Here is a 26,153-nt window from a genome sequence, read left to right on the forward strand (position 1 = left end):
CACAGGTTTCTGCTCCATCCTCTGCTCTCAGCTAAGATAACTCTTTGAAGTCAAAAGCAGTTCTAGACAGCAAAGAAGCAACAAAAGTCAATCACGGCTTGCCTCTTCAGTTGTGTTTATTAGAACATATTCAGCAACCTTACTGTGAGGAAACTATAATCCAGTAAAAAGGCAGCAAAGATGTAGCATGGTTGTGTGTACTGGAAATCATGCGTAAGTATCATGTGATTAGTTTCCTCAGACTCTAATTCTAGGCTACAGAAGAACGTATATACAGATAGGTATACTCAGATACCTACTGAGAACTAGGAGGCCATGCCCATCACATTTTGTACTGTGTTTCTTTACTGCAAGTGATGAAGGCATAATTGAAAAAAAAAGTAAAAGCTTGCCCTAGTTTTTTCATTGAAAAAACACCAAATATAAAGACAACTGATTCAATTCAATTTTATTGTATTTGAAGTCCTTAAATTTAGGAACTATGCCAACATTTGGACAAAAATGTTTTAGAATGTCTTAGTGTAAGCCTCACAAAATACATAGCAAATTAAGAAGATCATCAAACACACATTCAAGATACTGGTGATTCACAAAGCATTCATTCATTAAATTGCTATTAATGCTTAAAACATACCCTGTGATGACTTCTGTATACAGTGCAAGTACACAAGTAGACCTAGTATGAATGAAACAGTCCTTCAGATTGATTAAACACAAGGCCAACCTCTAACATCTTTTGCCACCCTGTCCAGGTACTTTAAAATGTATTAGCAAATACTGTAAGAAAGTAAATAGTCTGCAGGAAAAATTAAAGGAAAAAGATAAATGGATCCACACTATGTGTACCAAAAGATGCTGTTCTTATATGCAATTGGTATATTTTCATGCTGATACTGATCACATAATGGAAAACTGCTATCTAACAAATGGTCTCCCCGAAGAGCTTGCATTTGCAAAACTTCAGAGTAAGAAGACTCATGAGACCTTTCATTTTTCTTAATAGGTATAGAAATCAAAACATAGGAGTAGTAGGTTAGGTTAAATAGCCTACATTAAAGCAGTGTTAAAATATGTTTTACACCCCCCAAACACACTCCCAAGTCAAATAAGACTGAAAAAAAAAGGTTTCATAGATTGACCTCTTAAAAGTCACAATATCCATTCATATATTCCATATCTAGAAACTAGAGAGTCTTGCAGAAAAAAAGTTAAAAGCAATTACCACAACAGTAAACAGACTGAAAATACTTTTTTGAATAATAATTTGAAAATTCTTATGTGTAATAATCTAGACTCCATTTACCTTTGAAATAATATCTCATTTCCTATGGGAGCTTTATTTTTGGAAAGATTCTTTTTAAGAAATCCACTTGATAATGATGACCAGTCACACACACACACACACACACACACACACACACACACACAGACACACACACAGACACACACACAGTATATAACATTAACATTTTGGTTTATTGTTTTGAAAGCCAGAGCATTACAGAGATATGTTTCAAAATTGTCAAATTTTATTTATTTATTTATTTATTTATTTATTTATTTATTTATTTATTTATTTATTGTTCTGGGAATTATCTGGTAAAGTCAGGCTGAAACTGTGTGTTTTCTGACATGAGTTTACCTTATTCTCTAGTTGAACAGTTAATATTAAATGACTAATAAGACAGAACCTTCTTTTTTTTTTATTATTAACTTGAGTATTTCTTATATACATTTCGAGTGTTATTCCCTTTCCCGGTTTCCGGGCAAACATCCCCCTCCCCCCTCCCCTTCCTTATGGGTGTTCCCCTCCCTACCCTCCCCCCATTGCCGCCCTCCCCCCATAGTCTAGTTCACTGGGGGTTCAGTCTTAGCAGGACCCAGGGCTTCCCCTTCCACTGGTGCTCTTACTAAGATATTCATTGCTACCTATGAGGTCAGAGTCCAGGGTCAGTCCATGTATAGTCTTTAGGTAGTGGCTTAGTCCCTGGAAGCTCTGGTTGGTTGACATTGTTGTACATATGGGGTCTCGAGCCCCTTCAAGCTCTTCCAGTTCTTTCTCTGATTCCTTCAACGGGGGTCCTGTTCTCAGTTCAGTGGTTTGCTGCTGGCATTCGCCTCTGTATTTGCTGTATTCTGGCTGTGTCTCTCAGGAGAGATCTACATCCGGCTCCTGTCAGCCTGCACTTTGCTTCATCCATCTTATCTAGTTTGGTGGCTGTATATGTATGGGCCACATGTGGGGCAGGCTCTGAATGGGTGTTCCTTCTGTCTCAAGACAGAACCTTCTTAATGCTATGTAAGCTACTTTGTTTATTCAGATTTTTATAATCATTGGAATTCTACAAGGACAGGCTCCCCACCCCCCGCTAGCCTCCTACATGTGGACTATGTCAGCGTTCACACTGATGAAGCCAGCATGCCTGTTCGTGTCCTTCACACCCGCACTCCTGATTCCTAATTCACGTCCATCTTTATGCTTACCTTTCATTGGAATCGGAGTAAAGAGGCTGCTAAATCTTGCTCATTAAAGTCCTGAAAGCTTCCTCTTTACCATTCCATTTTGAGCAGCGATTTCTAAGAATGCTTACTCCAGGAGCAAGCAGTACTACCAATAAGAGCCAGAGCAAGCTACATGGAAGGGCATTATGAGCCAGTGTAGTGACTAAGTTTCACATTATGCTCCCTTGACTGCCCTTCATGAGATGCCAGGCCTGGTCGAGATGGCCATGCTCTTCTGCACTTGCACTGTTCCTTCCACCTTAAAGGAGGAGCCACAGAGGAAGGCAAGCCCCGTTTTGTATGTGATCTCCTTATGTTTCCCGTTTAGTCCTGACAAGTGATTTCCTTTCCACTGCTGCTAACTTTACCTGGGCCACAAAATGCAGCATTTTGCTACTATACTGAATCTGGCAAACAGGTTCATACTGTTACTCTAAAAATGATAAAGAGCCTGCTTTGATTTTGCTGGTTGAATTAACAGCACAGAGGGAGAATGTCTTTATATGTTTAATAAATATCTGACTGGGAAATTGTTTAGAGCACACAGAATAATTATTGGTGAAAAATGTGTCAATAATTTGGAAAGTTATTTGAGTAGAATAGATGGAGGGGGCTTTAAAGTCCAGAAAGGGAGGTCCAGTTGAACAGAAGGGACCCACAACAGGCTCAGCACTACCTAGTCAGTGTTCGTCTCATTGAATACTAGGACAAAACTGTACCCTTCAGGATTTATGAAAACCCTGTCAACAGTGCTCAAACCACACTTTACAATGTATGCTATATAGACGTCTGCTGTATAAAATGGAAACGATATGGCTTCCTTATTACATCATTTCAGGTCTTGATTATGGCATAGTAAGTGTCCTAAGAACAGAGACTTAGGCATTTCAACTATGAATGCTGATTTATCTCTGCTCTTTTGTTTGAGAGTTCATTCCAAGGGCAGGTTTACATTCCACAGTATGTTTTAAAAGAAAGTAAGTGATTATTCTTCATGAGACTAATGCAAAATATTAGCAAAGAGAAAATGTTTAAAGCATTAAATACTTCCATTAAGGTATCTAAAGAAGATCGCTTGTCCAGATATTTAGTAAAATATTCCAAAAATTTGTGATATTTCATAATTGGCACCATGTCTACAATATAGCACTTATTTTCTGAAATTTGCAACATGGAGTCTATGACTACTTTACATAATGAAACCCAATTACACTCACTTCCCAGTCACCCTAGGCCTGCCCCAGACCTTTGTGACCTATCCTGAAAGCAGAAGAAAAAGGAGAAGGGGGAAGAGGAGGAAGAGAAGGTAGAGGAAGAGGAGGAGGAGGAGGAGGATAATGATGACGAGAACAAACAAAAAATAAACCAAACCAAACAAGAGTCCAATTTGTGTTGCCCGTATACTCACTGGAGCATGGTCAAACTTGCAGTGTCTAGCCCCTTAAAGAATACTGTGTCCTTTTACACCCACATCCCTGTCAGAAGCCATTGACTGTGGAGCTACATTTCAGGATTCCTATCACAGTTTTTAAGAGCTTTCTTTGATGGTTTCCTGGCTAGGCTGTTACTTTTTTTAGGAGTGGGTTGGGTGGGGTGGGGGTAGGGTTCTCAATCCTTCTATGTCTGTCTCTCTTTTTCAACTGCAGCTTGCTTGCCCTTTTTTAGTCAGCTGCAATATGTATTCCCACATGGTTTCTGGTGACAGCATGCACCACAGACATCTCCATAGTCTCCAGAATCAGTGCATGCCATTGACTTCAGTAGGGTCTCTAGTGGCAGCCTGGCCCATGGACATCAACATGGCCTTAGCCCTCAACCCTCCCCACCTCTGCATCATGGTCCATAAACATCAACATGGCCTCAAATAGCCCTCAACACTCCCCACCTTTGCAGTGTGGCCCATGGACAACAACATGGCTTCAGGTGGCAGCACCGCCCATGGATATCCACCTGGCCTTTGATGGTAACATGGGCTGGTGAACATCAACAAGGCCACTGGCTACATTAGGACCAACACAGCTGCAGTAGGACTCCTGACTTTAACATAGCTTTCAGTGGCAGCATGAACCATGAAATGTCTTCATGTGGTGGTTACAGGCTACTCACATCCAAATGGCCTCTGGTGGCAACCCACACCACTGACCCTAACATGGCCTCCTGTGGAAGCACAGACTAGAGATGCCTACATGAACCTTGGACTTCAAAACAGTCTGGGGCAGTGGCATGGACCATGGGGATCTTTCAAAGAGGTCCAGTCTAGAAAGTAAACCATTCTTCCTCTCGGACACCCTGCTGTTATTCAGCCAGGACGATCATGCAGCTGGGCAGCAATTTCAGGAGATGAGTGTGCATACGCTCCAGCCTGCTGCACACCACCCCGCCAGCCATATCGGACGATGGCATGCTCTCCTGTCCATTGCAGCCTTCTTTCTTACCAGTCCTTGCAGCTGCATCTCTAGTTCTGTTTTTCTGCACTGAGTACTCACTGCTACCTTCCACCGTCTTTCAATCTCTCCACTGCATATTTGTATGTCATAGTAGCATTAGAAACTACAGTGTATCACACTGCATGGTTTTTTTTTAAACTTTTGTTGCTATCGGCTTTTTGTTTGTTTTTTGGGTTTTTATTGTTTTATTTTGATTTTTTTTTGCCTAAGCATCATTACATGGAAATATTCATTGCAATGAATCATTGGTCTGGTTCAAGGGTTCTGGTTTCTGAAGCCCCATAAATACAATACCATCACAGAATCATCCTGGATATCCTGCAGTCGCTCTGAGTCAGGGTGATCTTGCCTCTAGGCAGGCTGTCCAGGGGCACGTTCTTTGCATGCTCCAGGCTACTGCACACCTCTCCACTCACTAGTAGGCTGCCCCCGAGGCTCTCTAGAGTTGACCTTTGTACTTGTAGCCTGCAGGCAGCATCTCTGCCCTTGTGCTCTCTATATCCCAGCAGGGGAAGCTGCACAAGCTGTTAACTATAGCTCCTACATGCTGGGGCTGGCCTTATTCACTAATAACCTCTGCACATCTCTCGATCACTGTGCCTTCTCTCCAGTCCCTCACTGCATCCCATTAAACATGAGCCTGTGAACTGCCAAGTAAGCTTTGCCAATTACCCTCGAACAGTCAGACTTCCAAGGTAGAACTGTTTATTAGGTACATATTTTCTAAAATGGCCCTTACATACAGAACTACACAAGAAGGCCAGGAGGTTAGCATAGTCATAGAGTGCTTGCTGCACAGGCATGCACTGTCAGGACAGCACTGGGTAGAGGTAAGAGCTCAGCCCAACTAGTCTGAGCTCCTGGTTCACTGCGACACTGTTCCAACAAACACGGTGCACAGTGATAGAGGAAGACACCTGCAGTCTGCCTGTAAGTGTGTGTGTGTGTACACCTTTGCTTGTATTTATACACACTCACATGTGGAAATACATACTGACCACACACATACACAAAATACATTTTTTGAAAAAAGAATTGCATGATGAATTATTTTCTAAAAAGTAATGGGTCCTATTTATACCTTTAAAAAAACTAAACATATTTGATGTACATGATTGCCTGTCTAGGTATGTCTATCTGCAGTGCCAGGATAGACTCCAGAGCTTTATACATGCTAGCAGGAGGCACTCCACAGCTGCTCAGGTCCAACCTTTTGCTTGCAGCCTCTGGGCTGAGATGCAGCAGTGAGGCATGCGGTTTTGTCATTCTCTGCTGTGTGAAGCTCAGTTCTGCCATCTTTCTTTCCAATTTCATGATTCTACTTTTCACTTTTTAAAAGCAACTTCTCACAATACCTGCCTTTTAAAAAAAGGTGTTCTGGAGCCACTGTGGGTTCTGCAGACTCCTTTTCGATGACCCCGACCCCTATGGACCTCCATGAGTCTCCCTAGGAGCTCCTCTGTTGGTTCAGGCAGCAGCCGCCATCTTTATTTCCCCCTAGATAGATCTTTTCAATGGCAGTAATAATTTAATCCATTCTCAGCTATTAAAATATACCACAACTGTTTCCCAACTTTTAACACAAGTGGAAACGTGGTGATGGGCTATCCTTACCGAGTAATGTAGTTCCACTTTTCTTCCCAAGTCTACTGCCTCCCCTTTCCCACTATGCAGAGTGTACAGGGTCTCCTAGAACAGACATCTGCTTTACACAATGTTTCTAAAAACAAACATGCCCTCTTATAACCTTCCCTCTTGTCAGTATGTATTTATGAGCACTCCACAACAATGCTGTTTGTTATCCCAGAAACTGTACATCCGTAAGACCAGACAGGAAATGGAGTATGCAGACAAGAAAATGTGACTGTGTTCCCACATGAAAATTTCCAGGCAGTTTTTACTAGATGAGAATGAAGTAAGATATATGTTCAGCAGATCTAATCCAAGATGAGATTCTAATATTTTCATTTATATTAATCATACCCATAGTTATTGTTAGCACCCTTGAATAATGTTAAAGACAACTTTATATTGGAAAACCAAGCATAACTATCAAACCAGCTGAGCAAACATAATGAGAATGCTCTAACCAAGGAAAGAACCACATGCCTTAGTTTCTATAATAAAATAGTATAAACTTGTGTTTACAAATAATAAAGAGGCAATTTTCACATTTATAGTATCCAGGTCAGATGCTGGCTGACTCAGGCTGGTGGTGACTCACTATCTAGTTCACCTGTGGCAGCTTTTCAGTGTCCTCAGAGTACATGGAGGAAGGACTGTTATAGGACACCCTTTATAAACCCTTAATTCTATTCATGAGGTCTCTGTCCTTTTAACCTGAATATATTTTTTCATTTTTTATTAGATATTTTCTATATAAACATTTCAAATGTTATCTCCCTTTCTGGTTTCCTCTCTGAAAACCTCCTATGCCATCGCACCACCCCTTGCCTCCATGAGGGTGCCCCCCTCACCCTCTTGCCTCTCTGCGCTTGCATTCCCTTACAGTGGGGGATCGAGCCTTCACAGGACCAAGGGCCTCTACTCCCATTGATGCCAGACAATGCCATCCTCTGCTACATATGGGGTTGGAGCCATGGGTTGCTCCATGTGTATTCTTTGGTTGGTGGTTTAGTCCCTGGGAGCTGTGGAAGTTCTGTGTTAGTTGATATTGTTGTTCTTCTTGTGGGGATGAGAACCCCCTCAGTTACCTCAGTTCTTTCTTTAATTCCTCCATTGGGGACCACATTCTCAGTCCAATGGTTGGCTGCAAGCATCCACCTCTGTATTTGTCAGACTCTGGCAGAGCCTCTCAGGAGACAGCTATCAGGGTCCTGTCAACATGTACCTCTTGGCATCCCCATTAATGTCTGGGTTTGGTGACTGCATGTGAGATGGATCCCTAGGTGTGGCAGTCTCTGGATAGCCTTTCCTTCAGTCTTTGCCCCACACTTTGTCTCCATATTTCTTCCTGTGAGTATTTTGGTCTCTTTCTAAGAAGAACTGAAGCATCTATGCTTTGGACTTTCTCCTTCATGAGCTTCATGTGGTCTGGAATTGTATCTTGGGTATTCTGAGCTTTTGGGATAATATCCACTTATCCGTGAATATATACACTGTGTGTTCTTTTATAACAATGCTACCTCACTCAGGATATTTTCCAGTTCCATCCATTTGCCTACGAATTTCATGAAGCCATTGTTTCTATATAGTTGAGTAATATTCCATTGTGTAAATGTATCACATTTTCTGTATCCATCCCTCTGTTGAAGGACATCTGGGTTGTTTTCAGCTTCTGGCTATTATAAATAAAGCTGCTATGAACATAGTGGAGCACGTGTCTTTGTTGTATGTTGGAGTATCATTTGGGTGTATGCCCAGGAATGATATAGCTGGGTCCTCAGGTCGTACTATGTTCAATTTTCTGAGGAACTGCCAGACTGATTTCCACAGTGGTTGTAACACTTGCAATTCTACCAGCAATGGAGGAGTGTTTCTCTTTCTTCACATCCTCGCCAGCATCTGCTGTCACCTGAGTTTTTGGTATTAGCCATTCTGACTGGTGTGAAGTGGAATCTCAGAATTGTTTTGATTTACATTTCCCTGATGATTAAAGATGTTGAGCATTTTTTTAGTTGCTTCTGGGACATTCAATATTCCTCAGTTGAGAATTCTTTGTTTAGCTCTGTACCCCATTTTTCATAGGGTTGTTTGATTCTCTGGAGTCTACCTTCTTGAGTTCTTTGTATATATTGAATATTAACCCTCTATCAGAATATGATTGGCAAAGATCAGATCCTTCTACAAATTCCTACACTCAACAAAACTGGAAAATCTGGATGAAATGGACAATTTTCTAGACAGATTCCAGGTAGCAAAGTTAAATCAGCATCAGATAAACCATTTAAACTGTCCCATAACCCCTAAAGAAATAGAACCAGTCATTATAAGTCTTCCAACCAAAACAAACAAACAAACAAAAAACAAAACAAAAAACCCCCAAAAACCAACAACCAAACAAACAAAAAAACAAAAGCCCCAAACCCAAAACAAAACAAAAAACAAGAAACAGATGATTTTAGTGCAGAATTCTATCATATCTTCAAAGAAGACCTAATACCAATATTCTTCAAGCTATTCCACAAAATAGAAACAGAAGGAACATTACCCAATTCATTCTATGAGGCCACAATTATGCTTATATCAAAACCACACAGAAACCCAACAAAGAAAGAGAATTTCAGACCAATTTCCGTTATGAATATAATGCAAAATACTCAATAAAATTCTTACAAACTGAATCCACAAACACATCAAAATGATCATCCATCATGATCAAGTAGGCTTCATCCCAGGGATGAAGGTTCAATATATGGAAATCCAGCAATGTAATCCACTATATAAACAAACTCAAAGAAAAAAAATGCACGATCATCTAATAAGATGCTGAGAAAGCATTTGACAAAATTCAGCACGCCTTTATGATAAAAATCTTGGAAAGATCTGGAATTCAAGGCCCATAACTAAACATAGTAAAAGTAATATACAGTAAATCAGTAGCCAACATCAAACTAAATGGAGAGAAACTTGAAGTAATTTCACTAAAATCAGGGACTAGGCAAGGCTACCCACCCTCCCTACGTAGTCAATATAGTACTTGAAGTTCTAGCCAGAGAAGTTAGAAAACAAGAAGAGTTTAAAGGGATGCTAACTGGAAAGAAAGAAGTCAAAATATCACTATTTGCACATATGATAATATACTTAAGTGATCCCAAAAATTCCACCAGAGAACTCTTACAGCTGATAAACAACTTCAGCAAATTATCTGGATATAATATTAATTTAAACATATCAGTAATCTTCCTCTACTCAAAGGATAAATAGACTGAGAAAGAAATTAGGGAAATGACACCCTTCACAATAGTCACAGGTAATACAATATACCTTGGTGTGACTCTAACCAAGCAAGTGAAAGATCTGTATGACAAGAATTTCAAGTCTCTGAGGAAAGAAATTGAAGAAGATCTCAAAGATGGAAAGATCTCCCATGCTTATGGATTCGCAGGATTGATACAGTAAAAATGCCCATCTTGCCAAAAGCAATGTACAGATTCAATGCAATCCTCATCAAAATTCCAACCCAATTCTTCATAGAGTTAGAAAGAACAATTTGCAAATTCATTCGGAATAACAAAAAACCCAGAATAGTAAAAACTCTTCAACAATAAACGAACTTCTGGGGTATCACTGTCTCTAAACCCCAGCTGTGTTACAGAGCAATAGTGATTAAAAAAACAAACAAAAACTGCATGGTATTGGCACAGAGACAGGCAGGTAGTTCAACGGAATAGAATTAAAGACCCAGAAATGAAGTTGCACACCTATGGTCACTTGATCTTTGACAAAGGAGTTAAAACCATCCAAATTAAGAAAAAAAGAAAGATAGCATTTTTAACAAATGGTACTGGTTCAAGTGGAGGTCAGCATGTAGAAGAATGAAAATTGACTTATTATCTCCTTGTACAAAGCTCAAATCCAAGTGGATTAAGCAACCCCCCCCCCCCGAAAAAAAACCCAGATCGACTGAAATTAATAGAAGAGGAAGTGGAGAAGAGCCTTGAACACATGGGCACAGGGGAAAAATTGCTGAATAGAACACCAATGGCTTATGCTCTAAGTTCAAGAATCAACACATGCGATCTCATAAAATTGTAGATCTTCTGTAAGGCAAAGGATACTGTCAATAGGAGAAAATGCCAACGAACAGATTGGGAAAATACCTCACCATTTCTATATGTGTTAATTCTATTGCTGTGATAAGACACTGTGAGGGGGGAAGAAACAAATTGGGGAAAATATTTATTTTTGTACATAATGCCAGAATGATACAGTCCATCATGGTGGGGAAGGCATGACAATTGGAGCATGAGGCTGGACTAAATTAGGAAGCAGTTGAATCAACATAGAAAGATAAGAGAACCTGAAGTAGTGTCAGGCTATAGAACCTCAAAGCCTTATGATGTATTTCATACAGCAAGGCTCTAGCTCAAGGTTCTATAAACAGCACCACCAGTTGGGGAATGAAGTGTTCAAATACACGATGCCTACAATGGCCATTTCATATTAAAACAATAACAGTGTCCTAAAAATTATGACTGGGGTCAGGATTTTAACTTATGCATTTGAAAGAGAGAGTACAAATTTTCAGAGCATATTAGCTAGCATGCAAGTTTTGAGTACCCCTTCATTTATTTATGTGGCCATGTTTTGATAATCACCTGTTCAAGAATATGTAGATGTGACCTTATAATGCACTCATTCATGTTCTCAAAACACATTTGTTTTTTATTTTTCATATGTTCATAAAATTTGAATCCAGTAACTAGGTATCATCCAGAAAACAAAGATCAAAAGGCATTAAAATGTTATAAGAAAGTTATTTTGAAAGAAAATATGATTTTTTTCCTCCCACAGATTTCATAAAGTACTACTAAGATTATTCACATATTGTAAGAAGGAATAAACCCAAAGGTACTTCCTTTTCCAAATACTTCCCTGAATCTATAGACTGCACACCTTCTATGTAATATTATAATGGTAAGTTCTTCCATCCATGCCCCTGTTCCCAAAATACAGGCTTGGGGACTTAATTATATATGAATAAATGTGTGGGTCATAAGATTTGGCTTGTTCCTCGACTAGCTCATAATTTATTATCCTGTTTATTCTAATCTATGCCACATGGCTCATTAGTTACCTTTTCTAGTTTCGCAGTCTGACTATCTCAGAATTCAGGTGGCGGATCTTCTGTCTTTGACCATCCCGAGTTCCTTTTCTCTTCAGGACCTGCCACCTATTACTTAGTGCCTTTTTCTACTAGATCATCAGCTTTTCTTTTTTTTTTTTGACAGGTGATACTTCCAGACAGTACCAAGAGATTCCTTCTACATAAAATGCTGCAAAGTCCACTGTTTTAAATTTAAGCTCCTCATTCAGGGTGATATGTATTTCATTGTTATAGCTATAAGCAGTTTAGTCAAACAATAGGAATATAACAAATACTGATGAAAATCAGTCATTAAACTTGAAGGTATCCATACAAACCACACACGCCAATGGCCCTTTATCCCTTTACATTAACATTTCCAGAAATGGTTGTCTTCCTTTACTGTCTTCAACTTCCTTCTCTCTTAGTTTCATTCCAATTAAGCATCCCTCGCCTCTTCAAAAGTAGCTTTCATCAGGTAACTAACCAAAGGTCTCTGCATTTTTAATTCCAATCGTCAGCTATTTGTTCTCACATGGCTTGATTTCTTGATAAGATTTGCCATGGATTTTCAATGTCTGAACTATCATCTTTCTTTGGTTCACAGAACATAGGTACATGTAAGTTTTTATCTTAAGTCACACCTGACTGGCAAGCCCCTCTTTCTCTCTCCAAACTCCTTAATTTGCAGGACTTTGACTCTAGTCTCTTGAGTTTCAACTGGATCCTTCTCCATATCCCACCATGTATTCTGCAGCCAAATGACCTAGATGATGTCAATCCCTGGATTGGAGTACTATTATTTTCCCCAACTTCTGGTTTTCAAGGGCTAAAAATCTATTTTCTATATCCTGATCTTTCGTCTCAAGCCTACCCTACTCAGCTTTTGTTCTCTGCTTATGATTGCACCATCCTTTCAGCTGTTGGCCAAATATTTTCCTGTTTACACACAACTTATAACCCACGAGGATTCCTCCACACTGCTTGCTCAAATCTCAAGAAGATCTCCTTATCCATCAGTTTGTTCTTCACTGGGCAGTTGCCCTGAGCCTTATAAGAAATAAGCCAGACCTCACACCAGTAACTTAAGAGAGATCTACTTAGGTTTCTAAATGTGTGCCTTCCCCTTTCAAGACCTCTGGTGTGGAGAACATCAGTCACAGTTAATGAACCCTTGTTTTGAGGTAGCTAGAATTGATATGTGCATAGTGGTTAACTGAATAGGTGCTAAAATGTTTGTGGATCCAAATCCATCTCAAACAGTGCAAGTTTTGTTTTTAAATCTATAAAACTGGAATAAATGGGTAGTTATAGGGCACCAATGGTTTGATATGTAAAATCCTAACAATGGCATCTGACTGATAACAAATGTAAAGAAACATCTGCTCTTCTTTTTATTATCAAACTGAAACAGAGACACCACAAAACTGAAGATTTTTAATTTTAGAAATTTTGCTTTTCAGTTTTTGCCAAGAATATTAGAATAACATTTTCAGGGAGCAATTTGAGAAGCAGTACTTAATAACATAGTCCTAGCCAGTTAACTGAACACGACTTACAGTAAAATGAGGAGTTACACCTGAGAAACTGCCTAGACCAACCTAGCTGGTGGGCATGGCTATGGGCGAATGCCCTGATTATTAGCTGATGTAGGAGGGACTGGCCCACTGTAGACAGTATCACTCTATAAAAAGGCATATCGGGGGTGTACCTGTAAGCAGAAGCCTAGGAGCCAGCCCCAGTATCTTCCATGGTTCATGTTCAACTTCTGAGTTCTTAGTTGGAGGTAATTCGTGTGCAATAGTAAAGAGGTTGCATTTATGTTCCTGCCTTGCCTTCCTTTAATGAAGGACTGGACTCTAGAATTGTAAGGTGAAATAAACCTGTTCTTTCTGTGATTTTGTTTGGCTGCAGTGTTTTTTCACAACAGTAGACATGAAATTAGGACAAACACACAGCATATTGTTCCTTGTTCAGAATGTTTGAATGCACGAGTTTAAGTTGTGCAGAACAAGCCTTCCTGGTATAGTATCCTCACTTCCACAGCTCCTGTAGAAGATGTGCAAACCCTTGAATCAGAATGTAAATGCACTGATATCTGTGGGGTTGGTTTTTTTTTCTTTTGGTTTTGATTTTTTGTTTGTTTGGTTTTGGAGGAATGAAGGAAAGTAACTTTTGATTCACTGAGGCAAAATCATGGTAAGAATCCTGAAAGAAATATACCTTAATGTAATTTCCTCCCATTTCTGTACTGCAGAAGAGCTTATTACAAGAGGGCACAATTCAATCTAAGAGTCATATGCGTTTAAAGCAGCATGTGACATGTCATCATTCTTCATGTTTTATCTCTCTGTAGGTACACTCAGGGTGACCTGTTCACATTCAAACTCTACTTGACTGAAGGTCTATTTTCTCCTATTGCAAATATGCATATATATGCATGCATGAGTGCATGAGTGAGGCCACGTCTTTCTTTGTCACATTTCCTCTGTGGTAGTGTCTCTAACATGATATTCACTGTATTTTTTTCTTTATATTTCATACAGCTAATAAGAACTATCTATGTGAGTGATGGACAGGGTGTTGCTCTGTAAATTCTGGGGCTGAACTTGTAAGGAAAAAAAAAAGGAAAGGAAAGGACAGCTGCTCTCTTGCTTGAAGATTACTTCTTTGAGGAAGGCTGGTCATTGTGTCACAGAGACCTCAAGGGCTCTTTTGGGAGACTAATCTGTTACTTCTATATATAGACAACCGATGCCAGCTCGCCTGCTGTGTAAGTGGGCTGCATGCCACCTGTGAGTCAATGCCAGGACAAATGAGTCTCCTAAGACCCTTTGCTTGAAGAGTCAGCCAACTTCCAAATCCTGACCACAGAGAAACTTTGCAAGATAAAACATGATTAAAGTTGTTTGAGCCACAGGTTCCAAGAAACAGCAACAGTTGGCTAAAGCTCTCTAGTCTCAGCCCTGTCCAGATGCCGTGGTTTGTACTGTTTCATTTGCCTTCCGGCTGCCGTATTTGTTCCCTCCTTCTGTCTCCTTTCAGCTTTAAGTGACTAGGAGATAGAAAATTCATTATTTTAAAATTTTGTTTGAAAGAGCACATAGATTCCTTTTTAAAAAAGTAAAGGATTGGCAAGTTTAATTTTCTTTGTGTGTGTGTTTCCTAAAGGGAAAGAAAAACAAAACAACAAACAAACAAAAAAACCAAAACCAAAACAAGACACACAAAAGCTCCCAGTACCCAGAAATTATCTGAAATGATTCCTCCCTATTCATCTTTATTTGAGCTGTCAACCTGATAGTGCTAAGGTCAGAAAGAAGAAATGATCCCCACAAGGTATTTTAGATTAGACAGGTCCCACAGTCATCACGTAGAGCATATGATACCAGATGCTGCCTGTGTGTGATATACTTTATATAATTATTTAAAAGACTACATCTTAGCAAGAATTATCCACATTACAAAATTTTGCATAATGGGAAGAAAGCATTAAAATATCACACACTACCTCACTTTCTATCCAATAATCACTTAAGTTGTCTTCATTTAAATAAACAATAAATTGTGACCAAATTGGTCTTTTATATTTCATTAGGATGTTATTGTTTCAAATGAGAAAAAATCTAATCCAGACATATTTCAGAGGCAACATACAAGCGGCTGCCTCCTGTATACTATATTCAGAATTATTTACTTTCCTAATTGTTTTTCATTTGGTAAATTTTGTTTTAGTTTGCTGTTACTGATTCTCAGTAGCCTGGGAGCCTCAGAAAGATGGAAAAAAACAGGTACTTATATCATAGTGGAGTTGCCAACATATTTACAACCTTATCATTTGACAGGGAAGGTCAGAACTTTCCTGAGTTTATTCATAACCTAGCACCAGCTTTCAATTCTTTGAAAATTGCTCCTTGATACCCAGCTTCCCTGAAATCACAGAGTGGCAGCCACTCTCTTCAGGTATAAATCAGACTCTAAATAACTGATAGCATTTCCCCCTCCACACCTCCACAGGAAGCACACTGCATGTTTACTGGTGAATGCGGGCAACTCAGAAAAGCTGCACCAAGGATGTTCTTAGAGCTTAATTTCTAGAGTCATTGGTAGGAAAACAGTCTCTGAGGTTATAAAAGTAAAGGTCCCATTCTTGAGTAATGCTGGCATTTCAATAACCACTTTACTTTTATCCTCTGAATCTAAATTAATCAAATTTAGTCTCTGTGAGTCACAAAAAATCCAAGCACAACATAGTTATTTTACCCCCCCAGAATGACCAAAACATGAATGAGTTTGGCATGCTGTAACATGAGGCAACGCCATGCTGTCAAGGGAGGTGGATACACACAGAAACATTTCCAACTGGTAATTAAAAAGAGAGCTAAACCTTTTGAAAATTTATTTATTATTCTTGGATATTTTATGGATTTACATATCAAATGTTATTGGCTTTCCCCCTCTCTCACCTCCTTCTCCCTGCTTCTATGAAGGTGCTCCCACTCCCTCACACCCACTCCCACCTCAACACCCTGGCATTTGTCTACAATGGGGAAAAGCCTTCACAGGGCCTAGGGCTTCTCCTTTTATTGATGTCTGACAATGCCATCCTCTGCTACATGTGTGGCTGGAGCCAGGGGTCCCTCCATGTATACTCTTTCGTAGGTGGTTTTGTTCCTGGTATGGTAATGGTGGCTCTGGTTGGTTGATGTTGTTCTCCCTATGGGGTTGCAAACCACTTCAGCTCCTTCAGTCCTTTCTCTAACTCCTCCGTTAGGGTCCTTGTGCTCAGTCCCATGGTTAGCTGCAAGCATCCGCATCTGTATAAGTAAGGCTGTGGTAGAGTCTTTCAGGAGACATTCATATTAGGCGCCTGTCAGCATGCACTTCTTGGCATCAGCAATAGTGACTGGGTTCGGTGGCTGCATATAGGATGGATCCCAAGGTAGGGCAGTCTCTGGATGACTTTTCTTCAGTCCCTGATCCACTCTTTGTCCCTGTATTTCCTCCTGTGAGTATTTTGTTCCCCCTTCTAAGAAGGACAAATATTTTTTATTGGTTTTTTATTTATTTACATTTCAAATGTTACCCCTTTCCTGGTTTTCCCTCTGGAAAGCCCCTATTCCATCCTCCCTCCCCCTGCTTCTATGAGGGTGTTCCTCTTATCCACCCACTCCCACCTCTCCGCCCTGGCATTCCCCTACACTGGGGCATAGAGCCTTCATAGGACCACAATCATTGGACTGGGTCCCCAATGGAGAAATTAGAGAAAGGACTGAAGGAGCTGAAGGGGTTTGCAACCCCACAGGAAGAACAACAAAACCAACAAACCAGATTCCCCAGAGCTCCCAGGGACTAAACCACCAACCAAAGAGCAAAATCTTTTGAATTTTCCCCATGAAAGAGCACTGTTTCTTCACTGCAGAAGTCATTAGGGAAAAGACCTTGGGAAGTCTTTTTCTTACCGTTAGTGACATTATTTAAAATATTTACAGTCGTGGTTATCAAACACTTCTGATTGTATATACTTGAGATGAGATGGTATACTTGAGAAAAGGTTAAAAAAAAGTGTTAGGCAAAATAGCAATCTTTAATTTAAAGATTATCTGTATGAAAATTTAGATAGTTTTCCATTTAGTTTTGTATCTTAGGGACAGATAATACAATTTTGTTAGCAGTAACAAGGTGACAATTTGTTAACAATATTGTGATTTGACTTCAATTTCTTAATTAATCTATCATCTTATTGTTGGCATCAATTAGGAGAATTAATTAAGAGAATCAGCTTTTTGTACTGAGAACCCAGGTAGACTTGATATTTGGCTACTGGGCTGAATGATTTTGCATAATAAAACTCCTTCTATCAATTATTTTATTGTTTCTTAACATGGATGTGATCTAATGGTGCAGTGAGTGGACTGAATAAGTAGCTCGCATAAAGCACTTATCAATATTATTTTGTTCTGTACACTAACAACAGAGACAGCTCTAGTGGGGGAAACAGTAATATCAAGTCAAAGGCAATTGCTGACGCATCATACCACATGACTGAAGCTTCACAGTGAGGCACTGGGAGGTTTTAGTTTTTATTCTCTTCCTTTAGAAAAAAAAAGGTGCATGTGGAAAGGAACCCTTGTGAATTTTTGTGAGTAGCATAGACTTCATGGGTCTCCTTAGAAGTCTATGTAAGGCCTCATTTCACAAGGGTAAAAAAAAAAAACTGAGGATCACGGCCAGGATTTCATTATAGAGGACAGAGTTCCCATTAAGGGTATGTCCACAGCTTCCTACCAAGTCTTTTAAGTCAAGGATTCTTCTGGGAAAGAATAAAAGAAGAAAAAAATAGAGTAAAGATACTCAAACTAATGAACTAAAACCTTTTTTGATTCACCCCAAATGTACAGGCTGTGGGGAGTCATCCTGCCTTTTCCCATTAATGACTAAACTCTCTAATCCTTGAAATAACTTTGAACATGTGACCTGCAAAGCAACAGGTCATTCTTTTGTTCAGTGACCTCTCTCTCATGGCCACCAGCTCAGGACAAATGGCGAAGGCTGAAATTAGCCTGTCCTCACAGGATAAGCACTGCTCAGGGAAGCGAGGGTCTGAACACAACTGGAGATGCAGGAGCTAAAGAACACGCAAGTGGGAGAGCCGTGTCTGGATGGAAAGGACTGATTTCCAGAGATGCTACCTCAAAGAAGATGAAACCCAAGGAAAGGAAACGGAAAGCATGAGGGTACTGTAATGCTTTGTTGGTGGAGGATGGAGCTCCTTCCCAAGGATTCTAGTGAACTGTGTAGAAAACCTACCCAACTGCCTTTGTGATGAGGGGGCAAAGTGGCTCAGTCTTGGTAAAGTTTACACCCTTGGAAGTCACCAGCAAATGGGGAAGATGGTGTGTGTTGGGGAGAACTATCATGAAGAGTCAGGATGCTTTCAAGGGACCAAGTCCCTCATGTAACTATGGCTGTGAGTAGATTAAAAACTGAGAGAAGAAGCTGGGGAATGAATGCTAGGATCAAGAGGAAGCTGCACAGGAGTGACCTACTCTAGACTGCTCAGAAAAGACAGGGAGGGATGTTATCCATACTGGGGGTCCTCAGAATGATTTGGTGATTACAATATTCTAACACAAGAGCTATGAAGAAATATATACAATTCAGTTGTTTAGGTTTTGGTGTGTGTTATGTATATGTGCACATATTTATCTTTACATACATATGAAGGTCAAAGGTTCACTTCTGGTATCTTCTTCTATCTCATACTACCATATACTTTGATATAGGATCTCTTACCTCTCACTGAATTGTAGATAGATGATTCAGACATATCAGATGGCTACTGAGTCCCTTCTATCTGCCTATGTCTGCTCCTTTAGTCCTTATAGTTACATTTCAGGCTCAGCTTTGACATAGGAGATGGGGGGTCCAACTCAGGTCATTATGCTTGCACAGAAGGTGTGTTACGAACTGAACTACTTTGATAGCCCTGCCATTCAGGATTAACAGAAGGGCAGCCTCAATTATTTCAAAGAGCAGCAAGAGTGGAGTTGTAGACATGAGCCACTCAAACCCTCCAAAATGTTGGCAGTAATTACTATACAAAGAATCTGTGTTCACAGGAGCAAGATAAAGGGTTGTTATCAAAGTATTGTTTAATTTATATAATCAAAACAAACTAGCCAACAGAAAGTTACAATTTCTTGTCCAATCTCTGGCTATAAGCTAAAGTGGAAATGTAAGGGTTCTTTGAAAAGTCAGTTGTGTTGGATGGTATTTTGCTGGGGCAAACATGTGAAAGAGTGTTTTCCTGGAGTGGACGCAGGTGACAGAGTAAGGCAGACTCCTGTTGATTGGTGAAGCAGACACAGAAAAGGGGATGTTCTGCTAAAGCAAGCACATGAAAGAACATGTGATAAAGGATTCTTTGCTAACTACATGCAGGTATTGGTCCACCTTATATTCTGCAGTTGAGCTGCATTTGTTAGAACTCCATAGAGAGAAATGAACCAAAAAATTTCTAATGGCATGCTGTGGCTTGATGCAGTTTCTTGCCACTTTGTGGACTCAGGCTGATTGGCAGAGTGATGTCAGTTGAGGCATGCACATACTGAGGCAAGACATATATCGAATCAAGACCAGTGGAGGACACTTGATATTTGCAGGTATAAATAGGATTCAACAGACAGTAAAGGGGGCTGGGCTAGGCTTGCTTAGAGAGCTAGCTGTACAATGCTTGTGGGTCGGTCTTCACTAAAGGAGGCACAGCTGGGAACTCTTGGCATTTCTCCTGGCCCTTCCTGCTGACTCCAGTCAAGACTGAAGCCTGGCTGTCTCTTCTAGGTCATGTCAATGCTGTAGCTAACTGCACTTTACAGAACTGGACTGCTGGTGTTTGCAACCGGATGGAGCTGCTGCTGCTAACCTGTGAACTGAACTGCCAATTTCCAGACAACACAGATGGGAGCTGTTCCTAAGAACCTTTCTAAACAGGTCCACTTCCCATGTATCCTTTCTTTCTCATTATCTCTGTTGGGTGATGGGCTAAAAAGGAGGTTAAAACATTTAAGAACCATCATTAAAAACAGGTTTTGAAAAAAATTAAAGTTATAATAAGCCAGTTCTTAAAATTGGAAACTAGTCTCTGACAAGATGGGTCTTTAGGAGGAAGGACACTGCAGGAGCCTCCCAAGTATATACTTGTCTTGCTCTAAATATGTTAGGGTGACTTCCTATGGTTCTCATGTGGAACATGTCTTAACAGAAAGAGGTTCCTAGATATTTAATAGACATGAACAATGAAGATTGAATATACAACAATATCCTAGCCTCCCTGTCAGACTGTGGTTGTGGGTGGAGATAAATAAAAAAATAGATTCTTGGACTTGGTCTATCTCATTCTAGTGTCATGATTCCATAGGGCATCTAATACTTCAGTGTGAAATCAAAATGGTCATATTTGATAGTTTTTCTAACTATATTCTTATATTAATTTGCCACATATGGGATAAAAAGTAGAATAGGGCAAAAGAATTACCTTGAACTGTTTAGATATTGTGAAGATTTGTGAAAATTCCCACAGATTATCACAATAGACCAAAGAGGCTCCACAATAGTGTAGTATTTTTGCTAAAGGAGGCATTTTCTGTTTTCCAGAGTCCATGGCAATGGTCTACAGCAACTAAAGGGGTTGATATATAAATCCTTCTATGTAAGTTTTTTATATATAGTTATATATGACTATATAAGCTTTCTAGGCTTTGTGTTCACATGTTTCCATTTTTCTCCAATTATTTTGAACTATATGAAGGAGATATGGCTTGAGGCAATCTTCAAAATTCTATGTAGAAAACAATAGTCTACTACAGTTTGGTACTGAAGTGACCATGTAAAGCTATTCCACTAGGTCCTTCGATGGTCTGGAATTATTATATAAACATAAAAGAGTCTATTATACTTGAATAAGCAGAAGGGAAACATAAAAATATGCATCTGAAGAATTCAGGGATGACAACAACTTCTACAGAATAGAACAGAGTCCCAGTTGCTGTAGGATCAAAAACTTGGTTTTCAACTTGTTATTCTGACTTGTTGGACATATTGCAAAAGAAATGTTACATGGCATCATGAAACTTTGATATATTTAATAGTTCTATTCTCTGCAATGATATCAGCTTCTTTTAAAAAGTAAAGTAGCGTGTTTTTTCATCCTATTTATACAATAAAATTTGTTGGCAAGGCTAGAAGACTCTAGGAAAGAATTCAGACTATGAAAAAATATACAAAACAATCTCATTGAAGAGAATAATGAAAAGTATGACAACGCAATTTGGGAAGGAAGAATAGCCATGATGAGCCCATGACAAAAGCACATACAAGTACATACGATTTCTAGCTGGCACAGCTGTTTCCTCATTTGGGTACTGTTAAGATTTTTCTTTATTTATTATTTATTTTTCCAATTAACAATTTTAGTACCCCTGCATACACATTTTGGAATTAAATGAATGGCAGGTGTGAAAAGCCAAATTCAACTGATTGATCCATACAAAGGAGTAGTGTTGGAGATAATAATTTTAAGTCATGACATCATTAATAGAGATGCAAGTATACCAATATTAGAAACATAAGCATACAATATATAGAAATATTAAAAACATGTGTATTCTCATAGACTAGCAGATACGTATATGCTTTTTGCCTGAGCTGACTAAGGCACTGCAGTTGTAATTAGCACATAGTTCTTGTTTTCTCACAGTGTGCTCCAATGAGAGGGAGAGAATGCTAGGGAAACATGACTGATTCTAATGTACTGATAGGGGATACACAAAATGAGGTTAGTTCATCTTGTAGTAGAAAGAACACACACACACATACACACACACACACACACACACACACAGAGAGAGAGAGAGAGAGAGAGAGAGAGAGAGAGAGAGAGAGAATTACTTACTTATGAGGTTAAGCCAAAAGCCAAGCATAATTTGAACAGGCAAGTAAAAACAATAGTGTTGGGTTATGGGTCAAAGTACTATATATACAATATCAGACAGATTAGAGCATGCAACTACATTTCACACGACAGAAAGGTGAATAAAATCCAAGTTCAAGATGTAAATACTTGAAATCAGCCCCCTTTCCTTCAGTGTTTGGTGTATACAAAAACATTCTTCCAAAAAGTGGAGGAAGTGAAAAAGAGGAGGGGAAAGAGAAGTGAGGGGAAGAAAGAAGGGAGGGAATAAGATGTGCTTCATGGTGGATAAATAGATTTTATCACTTAGTAGATAAAGCATTTTTTATAATAAGTCTATAGACTCATGTTCCATGGAACCAAAGTAAAAGCAGGGCAGGTGTGATAACTACCTATAAACCTAGGGTTTGGGGGAAGAGACCGGAGATCTCTGAGAGAGTTGGCTGGTTAGACTAGCTAGGCTCAGTGGGTTCTAGGTTCAGCTGGAGACCCTGTGATAATAAGTGAAGTGGAAAGCAAGCATGGAAGACAGGAAAATTAGGTCTCAACATGTACATGTACACAAATGTACCTGCACATACACATGTGGCTGCATATATGTAAACATGTATAACACATTATAGGCATACCATGCACACATAAACTGTCATTAGGGGAAGAACATATGGATGAAGTATGTGCTTCTGTTGAACAAATCAGCATATGCTAGCTGAATTTAAGGAACTCTAACAAATTATTGTTTGTTAATAATTAATGGGAAGCTAGGTGATGGGATTGGAGTCATAAATGAGAATTATACTATCAGATCAAAATAATCTGAATTTTTAAAGTTGTTCTGAAAATAGGCCCAGTAAAGAGTACAATTAGACATAAATTCATTAGGATAAAGGTAATAGCATTTAAACAAAACAAACATAAATTTTTTCTCAAATATAATTGGAAATAAATGAGCAGAGAAAAGTTCATACAAATCACATTAAGGATAATGGATTGTGTTACTAATTGATAAACTGTTTCCCCCAACACAGAAGCATAAAGGCCAACTACTCAAAATGAAAGATGGGCAGTTCATAGAACAAGGAACATAAACAGCCTTTAGTGTGCTCGGCCTCAGTTATAAGAACATGAAGGCACATTCAAACCACACCGGGACATTCTCTCTTCTAATCTATTTGGCTGGTTACACTGAGGGTCAACAGGTACCTGTTTGTAGCTTATCAATCTCTTTGTGTAACACTTACTGTGGGGCATTTGGAAGTCACCCTTAGTCCTGCCTCAGTTCTAGGGAAAATAAAAATGGCTGTTCATTAGAGCTGAAAAAGTCCCTTCACTGAACATTGGCAAAAATACAAAAGGACAATACAAGACTATTCATTGTAGTCAAAGTGATCAAAGAACTGAGGCAAGCCTGAGAGATTGTAGGATCAATGGGGTATATTAGAGAGATCAGAAATAATTCACACTCAGATGCATGACCGATTATGACTGACTTGACAACAAAACATGTAACAGAGGGAAGAGACTTTTGAAAAACAACTGTCACAAAATAATTGAAATTATGCATGCAAATCATATTTTTAATTTATAGTCCTCACAGTGACAAAATTAAGTCAAAAGTACGACATAAAATACAAGACCATAAAATTTATAAAGCAAACCTAAATTAAAATTCTGAACCACTGGACTACACAAGAGATTCTCAGTACAATGTTGCAACCTTGGTCCACTGTAGAACAGATGGGTAAATCAGGCTTTATAAAAATGAAATATTCTGTCCTCTGGGATGTCATTTCTTTCTAGTTATGAACAGGAAGAATAAATACAAGCAAATAAAAACTACCTTTTCCTACTAAATCAAGTTAGTAACAACAAAAATCTTCCTTAATGCCTCAATTATGGACTATTTCTTTTTAAAATGATTTTTGTAAAATTTGGGAATCACATACATTAGTATTTATTTGTTGTTGTTTACATCATTTTCATGTCTCTATTTTCCCCATTCTCCTCCCATGGTCCTTGACAAACTCTGTCTCAAGTAAAAGATGTTTCTTCTTTAATTGCTAGTATATAAAACCTACTGAGGACTCAGTTTATTAAGGGCAGTTTTAGTTTTCTGTTGCTGACAAAGCATCATGGCTAACAGCAGCTTGGGGAAGAAGGTGTTTATTTTATCTTTCTATTTTCATGTCATGCTACATCACTGAGGGAAGTCAGAGCAGGAATTGAAGGCAGAACTAAAGCTGAATCCATGGAGGGGCGCTGCTCACTGCACAACTCAGCCTCCTTCCTTACATAACCAAGCACCACCTGCTCAGAAATGGCACTGCCCATTGTGTGCTGCACCCTTTCACATTAACTGTTAATCAGGACAACACTCACAGATTTGCCTACAGGAAAGCCTTATGGAGATATTTTCTTAACTGAGTTCACTCTTTCCAGATATTTCTAGATTTGTGCCAAGTTGACAAACCTGAATAAGCAAAGACCCTTTAGCCTCAGCCAATGGTCATGATGAAAGGACACCAGTGGCAATTTGAATATTCCCCTGTTGGCCAATGGAAAAGTCCTTTGAACAACAATAAAGACACTAGAACAACTAAATGCTATACTTCACATAAGCTTAAATTCAGGAGATTGGGAAAAATTTCCAATGAATGGAAGCTTAAGTTTTCTGAGAAATCATCTTATTGTTTTGAAAAAAAAATCTTGTAAGTAAATGGGGAATCAGCAATGTTTCCTGCCTTTAGCAAAACTAGTTGTCAAAAACGAATTACCTCCTGAAACTAAGAAAAGCTTCATTGTGTGACAGTATGTGGGAGAGTTAGGTGATAAGAATGGTAGAATTTAGAGTTTGGGTTGGGCAGTGGAACAGATTCATAGATGTCAACAACTGCCATCAATGGCTATGGAATGGCAACAAGAACAAAGGGGACAGACATCATGATGCAATGCCATCTAATTCAGAAGCATGCCCTGCCCCCTGTAAATACTTGAACTGTCCTGATCACAGCTTAAAATCGACTACCCATTGGGAACATAATTGGTCTCTGGACATTATTAAACGATACTGTGTCATGTAAACAGTTTAAATTGTAAAAAACCTCCACAGAACAACTGACACAAGAAATAATAGTGTAATGAACACAAAGAAGTCAAAGAAAAGGTAAAAACGGAGAATGAGTTCATGTAGAACAAACAGACAAGAACAAACAGCCCCCTTAAAGTGTCCTCCACTGGCCAGTTGCTATACATGATTCTCTCTTCATCTCTAGTCAAATAAAAATGGCAAAACGTTTTAAAACAGTAGGGCAAATATAAACAATTTTTGTTACTAAATATTGATTTTTAAACTTAAGCTTGATAACAGGAATGTGTTTATGGTTTTAAAAGTACATTTCTTTTTTTTTTTCTTTTTTCTTTTTTTCGGAGCTGGGGACCAAACCCAGGGCCTTGCGCTCGCTAGGCAAGCGCTCTACCGCTGAGCTAAATCCCCAGCCCCACATTTCTTTTTGAGCCATGTAAAAGGTGTCTTTCAATCGGAGCCACGCTGGACTCACCTCAAATTCCTAGTACTTTAGAGGTCCAGGCAGGAAGATCACAAGTTCAGGGCAAGTCGAGGTTTGAAAGTGAGACACTGTATAAAAAAAAATTAGCCAACTGATAATGTATAAAAAGTCTAGAAATCTAGGTCAATGATAAACCTGATTAAGCCTTAGGCTTAAACAGAATACCAAAAAAAAAAAAAGTCATGAGAAATATGAATAAAGTATATATATACTGAAAATATAAAACATAAAGTGAAAATATGAGACAGAGACTATGTACAATATAATAAATAGTATATTAGGGTGCCTTTGCATGTGTGTATAAAGGTCAGAAGGCAATCTTGATGCTGTTCCTCACCTCCCCTTTAGAAACCACCTATCCATCCTCCCCCATCCGCCCCACTTACTTCTATGAGGGT

General features: G+C 39.1%; 1 protein-coding gene and 1 long non-coding RNA gene across 7 annotated transcripts in view; one reads left to right on the top strand and one right to left on the bottom strand.

Moving 5' to 3' along the window:
* Tpk1 (thiamin pyrophosphokinase 1) overlaps positions 1 to 26,153 on the bottom strand; it is a 378,286-nt gene that overhangs the window by 84,669 nt on the left and 267,464 nt on the right.
* Positions 1 to 26,153, top strand: part of LOC108350700 (uncharacterized) — a 67,557-nt gene that overhangs the window by 13,391 nt on the left and 28,013 nt on the right. For all 5 annotated transcript variants that reach the window (XR_015686526.1, XR_015686529.1, XR_015686525.1 and 2 more), the window contains 2 exons: positions 20,062 to 20,211; positions 20,875 to 20,929. This is a non-coding gene — a long non-coding RNA (uncharacterized LOC108350700). The remainder of the gene's footprint in view (positions 1 to 20,061; positions 20,212 to 20,874; positions 20,930 to 26,153) is intronic.

This window comes from Rattus norvegicus, chromosome 4, assembly GCF_021556685.1.
Source record: "Rattus norvegicus strain SHRSP/BbbUtx chromosome 4, alternate assembly SHRSP_T2T, whole genome shotgun sequence".
NCBI classification, from domain to species: Eukaryota; Metazoa; Chordata; class Mammalia; order Rodentia; family Muridae; genus Rattus; species Rattus norvegicus.